Here is a 10,909-nt window from a genome sequence, read left to right on the forward strand (position 1 = left end):
ACCTGTAGCCTGTCTTGTGAAGTACTGGGGACTCAGTACTCAGTAGCTCCTGAATTAACCTACCTAGGAGTTGTACAGCTTAAACAGTTCGGGGGTTTCCTCCTCCCTCATAATTCAGCTGGTGTATGCCTTCTTGCATTCTCATCCCAAGAGCCCTGGCTTTACTCTCTGGCCTTAATACAGGCCAATTGCTCTCCTGGATTTCTTTCCAATTCTTTTAGTAGTAGGACTTCCTGGTCACACATTTGGAGACTGCTGTTTCTTCGTGGTGGTCTTACTTAAGAGCTGAATGCATTCAACCCCTGTGGTCCTGTTAGTGAGGAGCACAGTTAGGTCAGCATTTCCGTCGTCTGAGGTCTGTCACAGGCTTGTTCCGGTGTCCTGTCTACATTTGACTCTTCTGCTGCTGCTGACTCCATGCTGCTCTTGCGCAGCTGTGTTTGAAAACACTCGTTCATTTTTCTGTAGGGTCCTACATTGCTGATCATGTTTCTAGCAGGGGCACCTTCTCACATCAGTAATTGCTTTTGTCACTCATTTCCCTGTACTTTTTCACCCCCAACTTATTGTTGTAGAGTGGCATTTTCCAGAGATGGGGCAGATTGTAGAAGCAGGTAGATTCTAATGTTTTCCTTTAAGTCAACATGAAAGCGATCACAAAGTATAACGCAATGCCAGTGTTCTCACTAAATTATTTTTATTTTGGAAAAGAGCTGATGTTAATATATAATGACTTTATTTCTAATCACCTACTACATATTTTAAAAGGTTTAAGATTTTATTATTTAATTTAAAACATTGTCAGTATCAGTGGATGTTATCCTCACAAACATTCTTTGGGATCTTCACTAATTTTTAAGAATATAGAGAAATCATGAGACGAAGCCTGGGAAGATCATCTGAACGGGGCTGTATTTCTTAGATCTGGGCTCTATTTCTTTATTTTCCTATGCAAGGTATCATGGATGACAGTTTTATTTATATTTACTTATTTTAAAATAATTTTAAAAATTTTAAATTATTTTATGTGTAAGAGTGTTTTGTCTGCATGTATGTAGGTGCACCGTATGTGTTCAGTGCCCAAGGAGGCCAGAAGAGGGCGTCAGATTCCTTGGAACTGGCGTTACATACAGTTGTGAGTTGTAACTTCAGCTTTGGGGGATCTGATGCCTCTGGCCTCTGTTGGCGCATACACACACATCCACATACCCACACATGGGTACACACATACATACTTTTAATTTAAAAAACGTAGATTAAAGTCTGGAGTGATGGCTCAGCAGTTAAGAGCACTGACTGCTCTTGCAGAGGACCCAGGTTCAAGTCCCAGCACCCACATGGTGGCTACAAACCATCCTTAACTCCAGCTCCAGGGGAATCCGAAGCCCTCTTCTGACCTCCGGAGGCATTGCACGACACGGGTGCACTCACCTACGTGCAGGCAATACACGCACACACGTAAAATAACAATTTATTAATAACAATTTATTTTATGTGTGTGCATGTATTGCCTGCACGTAGGTGAGTGCACCCGTGTCGTGCAATGCCTGCGGAGGACAGGAGATGCTGTCGGATCCCCTGGAACTGGAGTTACGGACATTTGTTAGCCTCCATGTGCGTGCTGGGATTCGAACCCGGGTCTTCTGCAAGAACAGTCAGTGTTCTTAAGTGTTGAGTCATCTCTCCAGCCCCAATAAAATATATTAAAAAAACAGAACTTAGATTAAAAATAAATTAAAACAAGGACAAATTCAGGACATTTGTTTACAGCATTGCTATTAGTACATCATGAGTTCCTCTGTGGCCCATAATCAGCATATTGACATTAACAGCATTTGCTGGAAGTGACACTTACATCGGACTATGTCGGAGAAGTTCTGCTTTAGTGGGTGACCTGTGTTCATGCTTACCTTGTCTCAAATGTCCCTTTGGTCCAGGATTCAGTCTAGGACTATGTGTTGTGCTTAACACTTGTTAGCTCTCCTTAGTTGTCTTCAGTTTTAGTGTATTCATGCGTCCTTGATATGGGCATTTTCATGGTATGCATGAAAATTGTTTCATGAAAACAGTCTTTAATTTTGACTGTTTATGATTAGATTCAGGCTCTGTATTTTATGAAGGTTCATAATTGAGGCCAATTCTTCCATTGAGTCAGTGGCCTGCAGGTTCTTGTGTTAGGAATTTGAAGAATGACATTCAAGGACAACAGGAGGATGGATTTAGAAAGGAGTTTCATTTTAGATTCATAGATAGAGCTTAGAGTGGAGGCAGAGCCTCCTGTGTATCAGGAGTCAATTTCTGAAAATGGATCCATTGAACTGATGGTCTAGGAGCTTTTATAGGACTTAAGACAGAAACTGGAATGAGATGGGGGAGGAGGGTGAGCTGGTTGATCTGGTTGGACCAGCCATATTGTGTCCAGGTGCCTCCTCTCAGTGTTGACCATATCCTCATGTGTAGATTCCTAGCTGAACTGTTCTTTTAGGGGAAGAGAGATAACGAGAAGCCAGGCCTCTTCTGGCACCCCAAAGACATTTTGGCTATACACTTCTGGTGTCTCTGGCCTTTGGAAAGGATATTATTGCCCACAGGGTTAAGGACATTTCCAGCTTTTTCCAAGGGAAAATGTTTTGTTTCCGTTAGGGGCCTGGCTGTTTTTCCTGCTGTTCTCACCAGTGATATTTGGTTATTTATTGTAGGAGTGCCAACCACCCCAAATTTAGTGTTATAAAATAACAAGCCTTGTATTTTCATGATTAAACAGATAATGAAAGGTGAAATTAATTTGTGTCCCTCTGTAATACCCTGGGCTATAGCTAGGATATCTCCAGACCTCTTGAAAGTCTGATGGGGTTAGCTATCTGGAGGCTTCTGTGCTCACATCTGATGCCTGGGCTACGCTGACTCAGAGCCTGGGTTCCCACCTACATGTGGCCTCTGTGGGTAGTGTGGGCTCCCCTACCAACATGGCCACCTCAGAGCTCCAAGGGAGTGTTTTGCAACAAGGTAGAGTCTGTAGGGTCTTCTAGGATCTGGCACCAAATGCCTTATAGCTCTTAGTATATGCTGCTGATTAAAGCAGTCCTGAGCCTCGTTAGATATGGGGAGGAGAGCATTAATGCCTCTCTTGATAGAAAGAGTATCAAGGAAATCGTGGTCATGTGTTAAAATGGCCACAGATGACCCTGGATCAACTGCAACATGCCTGTGGCTGACGTTGTTCACATCCTCATACACCTGCAGCTGCTGTGTGCATGGGACATCATCACAGCCTGGTACCCTCCTGTCCCTGTTTTGTTCCCAAACACCACTGCTCCAAGGCCCATCAGCATCTCTGCAGGTTCCAAGTCTGGGAACTGGAGCCCCTGGAGATTGCAGTCCTCTGTCACCACTTTCTTCTCCCCAGCTTTTCCAGGCTCCTAGACCCATTCAGAGTTTCAGCTTCCCAAGGTTTCAAGACATGATTCCTTCTGGCTACCACTGCCATCTTCTGCCCCTTCTACCAAGGCCAAGCCCAGATAGCCCAGTGTCCAGCCTGGAGAGAGCTCACCCCTCCCCATTTTTGCTGGCCCTTCTGTGAGATTTCCCAAGGCACCTGTAACTTCTCCGAGGAGCAGAGAGGGTGGTTTTTGGGTGCATGTACTGGGCATTGATAAGAAATTTCACATATGCAGTGAAGAGGCTGAAGGAAGAAGCTTCACACTGGTGAAGCAGAGCTTCCTAACAGGTGGAACAACTGTTAAGGTTTCATCACCCAAATGTCATGGACTTTGCTGGCTATTGTGCCAGCAGCTTCTACTGCCTTGTCTACTGCTTCCTCCCCAGTGGTTCCTTGGAGGACCATCTCCACCTTCAGACCCAGGCCTGTCCACCCTGTCATTCCTCCAGACTGAATAGCACAGCCTGGGCTATTCAGTTTTTATATCAGGACAGCCCCAGCCTCATCCACAGACACATCAAAAGTTCTAATGTGCTTCTGGATGCCCAAGCTGGGAAACTTTGGCTGTCTCACTTTAGGTGCTTTATAGGGGTCAGTCCAGGTCAGAGCAATCCCGTGGCCTGAACTTGGCACTGTGCAGGGCACTCTCGCCTACCTGCCTGAGGAGCACATCAAGATGAGCTGGCTAGCTGTGGATACTGATGCCTTCAGCTTTAGGGTGGTAATACTAGAGACCTGGCTGGCCAGGAGCTGTGAGGACACATGGTGCCAAGACCAAGTATATGAAAGGCCTGGTTGAGAGGAGACTGAGGAGGTTGGGCTGGCCCTGAAAAGCACCCAGAGCTCTTTGCTGGGTATGGTGGCAGATGCCTGTGTCCTGCCCGCCCCATTTGTGCCTGGCCCTAGCTCAGCTGGTTTGCTGCTGCTGGTACCACAGGGCCATAAAGAGGCCTCCATGACCTAGGTGTACATGAGATAGCCCCCCTCCCTATGGAATTCCTACATCCCTACCACTGGCAGTGCTCAGAGTGGGGGTACATCACAGCAGCCCCTGGCAGTGTCCTCAGGAGTCCTAGCTCAGGCTGCCCAGCAACTCCAGAAAAGCCCCAACTAGCCCGTGGAGTATGATGAGAGTATGCCTTACCGCTCTACAGTCCTACACTCCTGGCACTTGACTCTAAATTGCTACCCAAGCCCAGAACCCCTATACTGGCTGTACTCAGGGGGCCACTGCTGGAGAATCAAGTTTGGGGAGTGGCTCAAGCTTCTGGCCCTCAGCCATGGAACATTCATCCATGGACGTTTCCTCCTTGTGATCTGAGCCACTGCAGATCATCAACCCAGCCCCACAGATGGTGCAGAAGCTGGCCCTGTATGAGGAAGGGGTCTTGGGTAGCCTGCAACTGCTGTCATCGGGCTATCTCCAAGGCTTGGGCCTGGAACCTGAAAACAGATAGGGACCTGAAGAAAGTGATAAATTTCAGAGCTGATTCGTTCATCTAGGCAAATCCCTCAGACTCAAAGTTCTCATGGTTGGAAGTTCTCATGGTGTGCAACCTCCTTAGCAGCCCAAAGGCAACATGGTTGGTTGGAAGCCCACCCTAGTAAGGGAAAGAGGGTGGTGGACCCTGCTGTTCTCAGGATATGGGCATAGGCAAGGCTGGCCAGGGAGGCTGCTGGAAGGTGATAGGGCATGGCATCTCAAAGGCCTGCCTTGGAATTGCATTTGGAAACAAGGTAAGCAGATATCACCTAAGGGTAGGATGGTTTGTGACTGCAGGCTCTTAACTACGTAGGTGCTGTGGGGGGAGGGGGGACATAGGGCATTGTTGGTATGGTGGGAACTGGTACCCCAAAGAGCTAGACAAGGCTTTCTACCCAGGCCTGCAGTAGCTGTTAGCCCTTCCCTCTGACCTTCCCTAGAGCCCCAAAAGAAAGCAAATGTGTTCACAGCAAGCAGGTGTGACCTGGGGCCCTCCTAGCCTCATGTAATTTTCATAACGAAACCAGAGTATCCTACAGTTTCAGTCCACTAGCCAAAGTAACAGCGCTGAGATTTTCCTGAGAGTTTGGCAGGGTACCCTGTCTTGGGCTGGTGTGTGCAGGCCCCACCAGACACCTGTGAACTAGCCTCATGTGACCACCTGCTAGGCAGGCCACCCCCAGTCCCCCTATTAAGCCACAGACCTGGACACTGGTTGTGGCAGAAAGGTCAGGAATGTCGAGCTTTGTGGTACCAGATAGTGAGAAGCCCCAAGAAAGCAGAAATTGAGAGCAAAGCAAAAAGCATTTGGAGGAAAAAGAAAAATGTTGAAAAGCAAGTCTTTACTGTGTGTCTTCAAAAGTAGACCAGGGTTATAGCCCAGGCTTTCTGTTCAGGATCATGAGTCACACTACAAGCCCCTGTGTAGTCACACTACAAGCTAGGCCTTGGTGAAGGCCAAGTCATCCTCAGGTTTTAAAACTAATGTCTGGTTATACTTAAGGAATTTGTTTCACTGAGAGCCTTGAGCTTTCCCAAAGCTCCACATCTCAGGGTTCTTGGATATCCAGCCAAAACTCAGACTTCTACCATCTGGTTCCTGTTCTGTTGGCCATGCCCGGACTGGGGACAGAGCTGCAGTGGTGCTACCTAGTCTTTTCTTGTACCATTAAGCTTTTCCTTATCTGTTTCATGGGAATTGATGCTATTAGAAATGGCCTCTTCATTTCATTTCCTGATTGTCTTTGTATGTATAGAAATGTAATTAATTTTGCCTGTGGTCTTTATTCTGTGACCTTGTTTAAACGTACTCACTAGTTCTACTCTTTTGGGGTGAATACTTCGGGATAATCTGTGTATACAATCATTTCATCTGAAAATAAAGACAATTTTACTTTTTCCTTGCTGAAAAGTAAATAAATAAAAAATAGAATGGCCACAGATAAGTAGCTCTGAGTTTGTTCATTGTAAATGTGTCTCCTTTCTCTTAGTGATTAATAGTAATCATTCAGGAAATATCCTGAGAATTATTTAAGAATCCTATTTCTCAGCAAATTTTCACTCTTACTTTTAGTATTAGTTGTTCCAAATTTATTAAGTGGGATTTAATGACAAGAAAATCTGAATGTGCTGATCTCTCTGGAAATAAACCTGTAATAATGACAGTGTTGGATTCTGGACTTCTTTCTTGTGAAAAAGTAAGTATATGTAACCCAGTTTGATAGGTGCTTAATCGTTCATACCGTTGTAAATGCCAAACACTTTATTATGAGGGCATCCACAGTAATTTGGATGAGGACATTTGCTCTCCTCTGTGTGGGGTTCCATGGCTGTTTTATTCTGACTGTACTTTCTCTTTCCAGTTAAAGGAATGTGCCCAGCAGTACATGAATACATCCCTCCCTCACGTTTGGAAACATTTGTGTCAAAGACAGTTCTAGGCCTAGGTGGGGTGAGGTTGGTTGAGCAGACTTTTCTCTTTGCTTTTGAATCACAGGGACTGTGACTGAAGGAAGGACAGCATGTTCAAGCTGATGAATAATCCAAAAGTCTAAGCTTTAACCTTTCCTCCTTTAATGATGCAGGAAGTAGGGAAAGGTCATATCTGTTGCCATATTTAAGGTGTATTGAAATGAATTGTACAGTTCACACTGAGGGAGCGGAAAGGCTAGTGTTTGGCTGTGGAATGTGTGATTTCACCAATGGGCTGACTTTGGCAGGAGTAAGGGTTGGAAAGTAGGCTTATAGAATTCTTTTAAACATATATTCATAAATATTCTTAAATTTCAGTTGTAAGGTATAGTCTAGCTACATCTTAAGGTATATATGTCAAATCTTGCCCTGAAGTTCGGTTTTAATAGATTCATCTAGCAGAGGCTGCATCTGATAGGACTAGGGACTGAATACTGGTGATTCCAGAAGCAGAGGTCCATATGTAGTTATACAGAATGTAAGGATTGTTTTCTTCTTAAAATGAGACATTTTAACATTATATGTTAACATTTAACATATAATGCAAGGTTGTAATCATCAAAATTTTAACAGAACTGTGTCTCTATGTGGGATTATGGATGTGTTACTTAACTTGTTGCTGTGATAAAATGCCCTGACAAAAGCAACTTAAGGGAGAAAAAGCTTATTTGGGCTCCCAGTTTGGGGGTGTAAGTCCATCATGATGGGAAAGTCTTGGTGGCAGGAATCTGGCTGCCGATCACATTGTGCCTGCAGTCAGAGAATAATAAATGCTTGTGCTTAGCTAGCTTTCTCATTTTTATGCATTCTGGGACCCAAGCCCATGGGATGATGCCACCCCACAGTAGGTAGGTCTTCCCACCTCCGTTAATCTAATCTCAATAATCCCTCACAGGCATTACCTAGAGGCCAACCTAATCTAGATAATCCTTCATAGGCATGCCTAGAGGTTTGCCTCTTTGATGATTTCAGAGTACTGATTAACAGTGGGACTAATGTGGTTTTGCTTTAAGGAGTTTTATTTTTATTAGGGCTAACATGGAAAAATCAATATTTTATTATCTCTTAAAGAGGCAGGCAATTCTGGCAGGCATATATACTTGGAAAAGGTTTGAGATGATTCTGATAAACACACATGTTTTTAAGGTACATTTTCTTCTTTGTGATTAAAATTCACACATTGCTTTTTGGAGAGGTCCATTCCCTATTTTTCCCTTCTAGAGATACTCACTCAGCCTACTGAGATGTCTGTGTCCCAAAAGAAAAAGACTGTCCACTCTGAATTCTGCACAAGATGTCAGTTACTTCTAAATGGGTTTTCCTCTCTTTAAACTTCTCCGAGTGGCATGTGAGATAGGATTTTTTTTTTTCAATCACAGTTGATACTAACTTTACAGTGTATTCTCCTTGAGGAATCCCCAAGTCTTTAGGATTATAAATGGTAGAATTTCTGTGTTGGGATTTTCTGTACTGCTTTCAGGAATAAATAATTTCTTTAAAAAATATTCTATTTGCTATTTTTACTCTATGTATATGAGTGCATTGCCTGCATGTGTGTAATTGCACCCGTGTTATGCAGTGCCCAAGAAGATTAGAAGAAGGCATTGGATTCCCCCAGAACTGGAGTTATGGATGGTTGTTAGCCATCATGTAGGTCCTGGCAGTCAAACCCAGGTCCTCTGCAGAAGTACACAGTGCTCTTAACTGCTGAACCATCTCTCCACCCCCAAGGACCAGATGCTTTCTAACAGAGACTTAGGGTTCAGAAAGAACTGTGAAAAACACAGGCAACCCTCAAAAGGGGTTTGGCCAGATCGGAGTAGGAAGAGCAGAAGTAAGTATTTAGTGTGGAATATGCCTTATGGTTGACACGGAGCACATTTTGTAAATGTCATCTTGGGCCTTTACTACTGAAATGTAAAGTGTTTTATTTGCATGTGAGCGAAGGGCACACTGAAGAAAAGCTCTGGTGAGGCATAGGTTTTACTATGTGAAGAGTATTTGTAGACATTTGTTAAAAAGCTAAAAGTGCAGCTGTGTTTGGGAAAGTGGTTTCTTCTGACTGGAAACTCTATACTGTGTTTCACAAATGGTTGCAGGTGCAAATGGATAAAATTGTACTGGGAGCATACTTTTAAACATTTGCAAACCAGAAAACAACATCTTATAATTGAGAATGTATGTTCACACTGTGAGTGTGTGAGTGGTGTAGCTTTACCTTGAGCCGAAGAGGCTTCCCTTTGTTTTGTGTAGATTCGAATAAGTGATTGGTGAGCATGTGAGGATTTCTTACTGCCATTTAGTTCTCAGAATATCATCAGAGTCATTCTAGCACCCCACCCCCATTCCTCTCTGTTAAACATACTGGCAGGGCACTGGTATTGTATATACTACTAATGCCATCGTACATGCCTGTGATTTGGAGTGTGTGGTTATAGGGGGTACGTTCCTCTTTATAAAGGCTGATTGGAAAAATTGTTCATTGAAACCAAAATTAGATGGGAATTACTATCTAATGTATGAGAGTTACAGAAATCAGTACCTATTAAGGTCTGGAAATGTGTAAAAATGTCTCCCAAAATTAAGCTTAAAAGTTTTAAAAGACAGACAAGAATCTTATCAGCTTTTTACATTTTCCCAAATAAAATTTGTTCTTTTCTTTTTTTAATTCTCTTACTTGTAAATCAGAATTGAAGGTGTTTTTTGGAAAACACGTACAAAGTACAGGACCACAGTCAGAGCCTGATCCTGTGGGATGAAATCAGAGGAATAACAGTGCACTCTGTTCCTGTCTTTCTTTACCTTGTAGCTATCCTCCTCCTGTCTTTTGTGAAAGCAGAAAGGGCCTCATACTGACAGGTGGCAACCAGACCCTTATTTAACATGCTCTGATGCTCTAGCCTCAGGGAACTGCAACAATTAAGCAGAATCTGTTCAAAAGTATATTGTCCCTTGTTATCTGTTAGGAATTGATTCCAGGACTCCACCCTCTGCCTCCTGCTGCTGCTGTCACAGCCCATGGGTGCTGAAATCCTTTATATAAGATGGTATAATAGCTCCATAAAACCTTCACACATCCTCCTGTATACTATCTTCTCTCTGTTACATATACTACTATATAAATACTACTATATAAATATATAAATATCAAGACTGCATTTTTAGGGAATAAAGTACAACAAGACAAAAGGTCTTTCTATGCCTAGTACAGAGGCAACATGCAGCCTTAAAGTATTTTTTAGCCTCAAGGCTGAACCCAAATGGTATTTTACTGTCAGTTCCTTTTATCAATTCTAGTTGAATGTTCTATTATTAGACCCATATTTAGTCATGGGATAGTACTGGCTCAAGGACAGACAACTGGAAACCAGTTTCCAGTTCTGACTGTAGTGCTCATAGGGTAGATGAACTCTGCAGGGATGTCAACAATAGTTTGGTTAGCTCAGAGCTAAGCTAGTCACACAATACCACAATGATGTGGTTTAGTCCAAACACACTATGAAGCTGAAAGTAACATTTGGCCATTTTGTAATTATGCTTTTTAGAAAGAAGGTTAGGGGCTGGAGAGATGGCTCAGTGGTTAAGACCACTGGTTGTTCTTGCAGCAGGCCCGGGTTTGAATCCCAGCACCCACATGGCAGCTAACAACTGTCCATAATTCCAGTCCCAGGGGATCCCACAGCCTCTTCTGACCTCCACAGGTATTGCACGACATGGGTGCACTTACCTACATGCAGGCAATAGACACATACACATAAAATAAAAGGGAGAAAGGGGGGAAATGGGGGCACCTTAAGTGGGAAAACCGTGATGGAGGGGTGAGACAATGTGAGAGATAAACAATGCCTAGCTAGTTTTGAAAACCAGAGAGAACCATATTACTCCTACAACCCACTCACAAATTATACATAGCAGATCAAGAAATATATGTCTAGGTAAGGTTTATTCTGAGAACAACTGGTCTTTGCCCAAGACTCATCTACATGACACACAGTAATTAAAAACACCAGACTGGT

The 10,909-nt window shown here is 43.5% G+C and overlaps 1 protein-coding gene and 1 pseudogene across 2 annotated transcripts in view; both read left to right on the forward strand.

The window, feature by feature from the left end:
* Arhgap10 (Rho GTPase activating protein 10) overlaps positions 1–10,909 on the forward strand; it is a 415,566-nt gene that overhangs the window by 311,261 nt on the left and 93,396 nt on the right. The gene's annotated exons all lie outside the window — the stretch shown is intronic.
* On the forward strand, positions 3,187–4,398 carry LOC103748466 (annotated as a pseudogene).

Source organism: Nannospalax galili, unplaced genomic scaffold (assembly GCF_000622305.1).
Source record: "Nannospalax galili isolate Female #2095 unplaced genomic scaffold, S.galili_v1.0 scaffold585, whole genome shotgun sequence".
NCBI classification, from domain to species: Eukaryota; Metazoa; Chordata; class Mammalia; order Rodentia; family Spalacidae; genus Nannospalax; species Nannospalax galili.